General features: G+C 52.0%; 1 protein-coding gene across 3 annotated transcripts in view; it reads right to left on the bottom strand.

Moving 5' to 3' along the window:
* The window catches only part of CRB3 (crumbs family member 3), a 25,290-nt gene that overhangs the window by 15,202 nt on the left and 2,803 nt on the right, over nucleotides 1-7,285 (bottom strand). For all 3 annotated transcript variants that reach the window (XM_015414972.1, XM_015414973.1, XM_015414971.1), the window contains exon 2: nucleotides 6,048-6,175. The gene's annotated coding sequence lies outside the window, so the exon portion shown is untranslated. The remainder of the gene's footprint in view (nucleotides 1-6,047; nucleotides 6,176-7,285) is intronic.

Consider the following 7,285-nt stretch of genomic DNA (forward strand, 5'->3'; position numbering starts at 1 on the left):
TTGTGATTGGCCCAAGGTCACACCAGCAGCTGCATGTGGAGGAGTGGGGAATCGAACTCGGTTCTCCCAGATTAGAATCCGCAGGGTCTGATCTCTGTTTTCTGGATATGATTTGTAATTCTAGGAGATCGCTAGGGCACACCTGGAGGTTGGCAACTTTACTCAGATGATGGGTGTGTGACTCTTCCTCCCATCTCCTTGCATCATGGGGCTGCCTTGTCTGCCCCAAACCTCAGCCGTTTTCCCCCAGAGGAGCTTGCTCGCTGTTGTCTGGACATCAGTGGTAATTCCAAGAGAACTCCAGGCTCGACCTGGAGGTTGGAAACCCTATAAGTAAGTGTTATGTATGGAACTGGATGTATGAATGTATGAGCTTGAGTCTAAGCCATGTATGGAACGGAATGTACGGTATGAATGTATGCGCTTGAGTCTAAGCACGGTATTGTAAACCGACCTATCAGAACAAGGGAAGTTCTGGAGGGAAGCAAAGTGATTGGTCTTTATGAACTGCATTCAATTGGACCTTAGCTGACATGTGGGCGCGGCTTGCCAAGCCCGGACTGTTTAAAAAGGAGCCTGTTGCGCCATGGATTTGTCTTGTTCTGGTTCTTCTGACTTTGTGTTCAATAAAGCGGTTATCACTGTTCACCTGCTGCCTCGAGTCTCGTATCTAACAGTCAGGCAAGCCCATCCCTTGGAAAAGGTAGGGCTCAGGACCCCAAACCTTTCCCTCAGCTCCCATATTATATTTTGGCCCAAGGAGTCATTCACACGTGGCATTCACTGGCACAGGAAGTGGTGGCGGCTACAAGCATGGACGGCTTCAGGAAGGGATTGAACAACTACACAGAGCAGAGGTCCAGCAGTGGCTTTTAGTCACAAGGTATAGATGGAACACTCTGTCTGGGGCAAGTGATGCTCTGTGTTCTTCGTGCTTCGGGGGTTAACAGCGGGAAGAGGGCTTCTAGTGTCCTGGCCCCACTGCTGGACCTCCTGAGGGCCACTGGTATCTTTGGCCACTGTGTGACACAGAGTGCTGGACTGGACGGGCCATTGGCCTGATCCAACATGGCATCTCTTCTGTTCTTATAAGAGGGAATTGGATAAACATATGGAGCAGAGGTCCATCAGTGGCTCTTAGCCACAAGGTATAGATGGAACATTCTGTCTGGGGCAAGTGATGCTCTGGGTTCTTGGTGCTTCGGGGGGCAACAGCAGGAAGAGGGCTTCTAGTGTCCTTGCCCCACTGGTGGACCTCCTGATGGTCCCTGGTATTGTTAGCCCCTGTGTGACACAAGAGTGTTGGACTGGATGGGCCATTGGCCTGATCCAACATGGCGTCTCTTACGTTCTTATGTCTGTGGAAGTGATGCTCTGTATCCTTGGTGCTTGGGAGGGGGGCAACAGTGGGAGGGCTTCTGGAGTTCTGGCACCACTGCTGGACCTCCTGATGGCCCCTGGGTGTTGGCCACTGTGTGACACAGAGAGTTGGACTGGAGGGGCCACTGGCCTGATCCAACATGACTTCTCTTATGTTCTTATTAGCGTCTAAAATTTCTCTGGGCTCACTCCTATGAACCCTCCAAACCACTACCCGGAAGTGATGTCAGCCCGTCGGCAGCGACGCTCTGGTTTTTGGCAAAATTCTATGGTAGAACCAGCTTCAAACCACAGAGTTTTGCCCAAAAACCAGAGCATCGCCTCCTGACATCACCAACGTGTCGGCGTCATTTCTGGGTGACACACGCATGGGGTGTGCGATGTTGCCTTTTTGGGGGGGACGGGGGGAATTCCTTCCTGCTGGCCCACAAAACTGGGGGACTGCCCGCCCCCACCAGGCAATTGGCAACTCTAGTCGACTAGCACCTTGAAGACTAACAAAATTTGTGGCCACAAATCTTGTTACCCTTCAAGGTGCCACTCCACTGTTGCTCTTTTCTAGTACCTCACCGAAGTCCTTCCCCTCCCCAAGCCCTGCCCTCCTCAGTCTCCACCTCCAAAATCTCCAGGAACTTCTCAACTTGTAGCTGACAACTCTGCTTGCAGGCAGGGCAAGGAGGACGGGCCCGAAAGCACAGACCCCGTTTTCCTAAACTGCCGAGACGAACCCTCACCCGAGGCCCTTTGCTCAAAGCCTTACCCCGTCCCTTGGCGACGAATTCAAGAGGATTATGGCACGCTGGCTGGCGACCAATGAGCCAGCCGAGGGTGGCATGACCGCAGGAGCGGGCACGCCCGGCGGGAGCTGGGGCTCTTCCCTTTGAACAGCACACACACACACACGTCCGGAGGAGGTTTGGAAAGCCGCTCGGTCTCCAAACAGGCCACCTCTATGGTTCATTGAATATCTCCTGGGATTACAACCAATCTCCAGGCGATTAAAGATCTGTTCTCCGGGAGAAAATGGCTGCTTTGGAAGGTGGACTCGAGGGCATTCTACCCAACGGACGTCCCGCTGCTCCCCAAACGCTTCCTTCCTCAGGTTCTGCCCCCCATATCTTCAGGTTATTTCCCAAGCCTGGAAGCCCCAACCATAGAGCCAATTTGGTGTTGTGGTTAACTGCGCAGACTCTAATCTGGGAGAACCGGGTTTGATTCCCCGCTCCTCCACTTGTAGCTGCTGATGTGACCTTGAGCAAGCCATAGTTCTGATAAGAGCTGTCCTTGAAAAAGAGCAGTTTCTGTCAAGAGCTCTCTCAGCCCCACCCACCTCACAGGGTGTCCGAAGGAGTCTCAGAGCGGCTGACAAACTCCTTTCCCTTCCCCTCCCCACCACAGACAGGGTGAGGTAAAAGAAGAAGAAGAAGAGATTGGAGTGGTGGGGAAGGGAAAGGAGTTTGTCAGCCGCTCTGAGACTCCTTCGGGTAGTGAAGGGTGGGGTATAAATCCAATCTCTTCTTCTTCTTCTACCTCACAGGGTGTCTGTGGTCGGGAGGGGAAGGGAAAGGAGTTTGTCAGCCGCTCTGAGACTCCTTCGGGTAGTGAAGGGCGGGATAGAAATCCAATCTCTCCTTCTTCTTCTTTTACCTCCCGGGGTGTCTGTTGTGGGGAGGGGAAGGGAAAGGAGGTTGTCAGCCGCTCTGAGACTCCTTTGGGTAGTGAAGGGCCATGGGGTATAAACCCAATCTCTTCTTCTTCTTTTACCTCACAGGGGTGTCTGTTGTGGGGAGGGGAAGGGAAAGGAGTTTGCAAGCCGCTCTGAGACTCCTTCGGGTAGTGAAGGGCCATGGGGTATAAACCCAATCTCTTCTTCTTCTCTTCTTCTATACCCTAGAAGTGAGATGATTGTCTTTATTTATCAAGAAAATGAATTGGAAGAGGTCTCCTGAAAGTTAAACCAGCAGCATCTTCCAGCTTGAACCAACTGCCTAACAATTTCAGCCACTGTGTTTCAAGACATCTTAACCTGCTCTCTCCAAATCACTGGTGACCTTTGAAACATCTTCATTAAAACCGCTCTCTGAACTTCCCCTCCAAGGAACATTAAGAGTTTGAAATATTCAGATGACACCGCGTTACTGGCAGAAATCAGGGACGACTCGAAATGACGAGTGCCGCCGGTTACTAGGGCGGAAAGTGCCAAAGCAGGATTACAGCTAGACCGTCAGGAAGACAAAAGGAATGACGACTAACGAATTGCACAGCCTCCAGGTTGACAATGAAGATATTGAAATGGTTCAAGATTTTGTATTCCTTGGCTCCATCAGGAGGAAGGAGGAGGAGATTGGATTTATACCCCGCCCTTCACTCGGAGTCTCAGAGCAGCTTACAAACTCCTTTCCCTTCCCCACCCCACCACAGATGCCCTGTGAGGTAGGTGGGGCTGAGAGAGCTCTGACAGAAACTGCTCTTTTTTCAAGAACAGCTCTTATCAGAACTACGGCTTGCCCAAGGTCATCCAGCAGCTGCAAGTGGAGGAGTGGGGAATCAAACCCGGTTCTCTCAGATTAGAGTCCGCGCACTTAACCACTACACCAAACTGGTGAAAGAAGAAGGGGATGGCAGAGGATGAGATGGTCAGACAGTGTTACCGATGCAATGAATATGAAATTGAGAAAACTCCAGAGGACAGCGGAAGACAGGAGGGCCTGGTGTGATGTGGTGCATGGGGTTGCAAAGAGCCGGACTCGACTGTTCGACTGAACAGCAACAACCGCCACCTTTTTTTTATTAATCACCAGCGACCCGGTTCCATTTGGGTTCAAGAGAAGCCCGTCTCTTTTTGCACAGGTCCAGCTTGTCCCAGAAAGTTCCCCAGTGCCAAACGGATCTAAACCCTTCCTCCCAGCGCCACTTTCTCATCCACACGCTGAGACCCATGATCTGGGCCCGTCTAGCCAGCCCTGCACGTGGAACCGGTAGCACTCCTGAGAACGCTACCTTTGCCCTGGCCTTTAACTTTCTGCCTAGTAACCTACATTCCCCCCCCCCCGGACCACATGACTACATCTCCCAATGTCACTGGTGCCGAATCCTCCCCAGCACCATCCAGCGCTTTCCCTCCTCCCCTCCCCTTCTGCCTGCAGAATGTTCCGGAGGTGAAGCAGGCAGCGGAGGGCACTGCTGAAGGTGATCATGGCCGTGACCAACCGCCTGTCCTCAACACCTTACATTTGCGGGTAGACTGCCTCTGCACATGGAGGTCTCACTTAACTACCACGACTAATAGCCAGTAAGAGACCTCTCTACCTGCTACCTGTTTTCTTATAAAGTAAACAGCCATGGTCACACATAGTGAGAGAACGTAGCATCTCAAAGAGGAGGAGGAGATTGGATTTACACCTCACTCTGCACTACCCAGAGGAGTCTCAGAGCGGCTTACAAACTCCTTTCCCTTCCCCTCCCCACAACAGACACCCTGTGAGGTCGGTGGGGCTGAGAGAGCTCTTTCGAGGACTGCCCTTGAGAGAACAGCTCTGAGAGAACTTGTGGCTGACCCAAAGTCACACCAGCAGCTGCATGTGGAGGAGTGGGGGATCAAACCCCGTTCTCCCAGATTAGAGTCCACGCACTTAACCACTACACCAAACTGGCTCTCAGAAGAAGAAGTCTCAGAGCGGCTTACAGACTCCTTTCCCTTCCCCTCCCCACAATAGACACCCTGTGAGGCAGGTGGGGCTGAGAGAGCTCTGACAGAAACGGCTCTTTTTCAAGGACAGCTCTTGTCAGAACTACGGCTTGCCCAAGGACATCCAGCAGGTGCAAGTGGAGGAGTGGGGAATCAAACCTGGTTCTCCCAGGTTATAGTCCGCGCACTTCACCACTACACCAAACTGGCTCTCTATTCTAGGGTCACCAACCTCCAGGTGGGGCCTGGAGAGCTCCCAAAATTACAACCGCTCTCCGAACTGCAGAGATTTGTTCCGCTGGAGAAAACAGCGGCTTTGGAGGGTGGGCTCTATGGCATTACACCCTGCTGGTGCAGTGGTTAAGTGCTCGGACTCTAATCTGGGAGAACCGGGTCTGATTCTCCACTCCTCCACTTGCAGCTGCTGGATGACCTTGGGCAAGCCGTAGTTCCGCCAGAGCTGTCCATGAAAAAGAGCAGTCTCTGCAAGAGCTCTCTCCGCCCCACCTGCCTCCCAGGGTGTCTGTGGTGGGGAGGGGGAGGAAAAGGAGTTTGTCAGCCACTCTGAGACTCCCAAGTGAAGGACGGGGTATAAATCCAATCTTCTTCTTCTGCTGCTTCTTCTCCCCAAATCCTGCCTCCCCAGGATCCAACCTCAAAACCCCCAGGTATTTTCCAGCCCAGAGCTGGCAACCTTCGGCTATTCAGATAATATATCACGGTGGATTCAACGGGCCGCTCGAGGAATTCTGGCCCGCCTCGCCTTAAGGCTACGCTTACACCGCTTCTCAGAAACTGAAATCCCATCCATTAACTACATCCTTGTTGACGACTCCACCAAAAAACCCCAAAAGGGGTTCGACTCCCTGCTTGGGGCACCTCTACCTCGTCCCCAGAAGGGAGCAGCCGTCGACTCTGTGATGCAGAGATACCAGCAGGAACGGATTTCCCTGAGACGCAGAGGAGAGATTCCGCATACCTGAACCTGTCTTGACAACGCCTGTTTCGCCCTTTCCTCCCAGCCAGGATGAGGGCGAGAAACTGGGTCGGAACGATGCCTCGTAACCAGCTCCTTTCCACGACCTTTGGCAAACTCCGATGAGTAATCTGTCAAAAAACAGTGGGTGAGACCAACTCACCTGTCAATGCGGGCAGGAGGAGTTCATCCTCTCTTGTTGGGAAGTCGCTATGTTGAACCTTATTAGCAATAGTTGCTCACACACACACACACACAAACACACACACTGAACCTAGCAAACTAAACCAGAGCAAGGCTAGTAACAGGGCAACAGAACCAAAATGCATTTGCAACTAAGCTATTTTTAGCCTAACGGTGCATAAAGATTTTTTGTTTTAATCCTTTTCTAGAAGACAAACATGCACTATTTAGGTCAGGCGGGTCACCGTGTCGATCTGAAGCAACCGAACAAAGTTTGAGTCCAGAGACACCTTGAAGACCCACAAAGTTTAATTCTGGGTAGAAGCCTTCGTGTGCAGGCACAAAGTGAACGTCCCATTCTGTTGGCTGTCCCACCTTATAGGTAAACGTAAAGGTTCCCTTGCTCAAAAGCCAGTCGAGTCCAACTCTAGGGTTGCGGTGCTTATCTCCGTTTCAAAGCCGAAGAGCCAGCGCTGTCCGAAGACGTTTCCGTGGTCATGTGGCCGGCATGACTAAACACCAAGGCGCACGGAACGCTTATACCGAGAATTAAAATTTAGGTAGAGGTTTCCCTTGCTCGAAAGCCAGTCGAGTCCGACTCTAGGGTTGCGGTGCTCATCTCCATTTCCAAGCCGAAGAGCCAGCGCTGTCCGAAGACATTTCCGTGGTCATGTGGGCGGCATGACTAAACACCAAGGTGCACGGAACGCTGTTCCCTTCCCACCGAAGCGGTACCTATTTATCTACTTGCAATTTCTTGCTTTCGAACTGCTAGGTTGGCAGGAGCTGGGGCCAAGAACGGGAGCTCACTCCGTCACGCGGCACACTCGGGTCTCGAACTGCTGAACTATCGACCTGGTCTGCAGCTCAGCGTCTGTTGGATCCCCAAGCATCGAGAATAAATCCACGTTTTAAAGAAAAGCAAAATTTATTTCAAAGCTTTGGAAAGACACTCAAACACGTTCTTTGTTAGAACTGACTACAAACGGTTAGGGCAAACATGATAAAGGGATTTGAACCAGGTACAGGACCAATGGGTCACTTTCCCGCTGGCGGGT

Source organism: Gekko japonicus, unplaced genomic scaffold (assembly GCF_001447785.1).
Source record: "Gekko japonicus isolate JY-2015 unplaced genomic scaffold, Gekko_japonicus_V1.1 scaffold4345, whole genome shotgun sequence".
In the NCBI taxonomy this organism is placed as follows: domain Eukaryota; kingdom Metazoa; phylum Chordata; class Lepidosauria; order Squamata; family Gekkonidae; genus Gekko; species Gekko japonicus.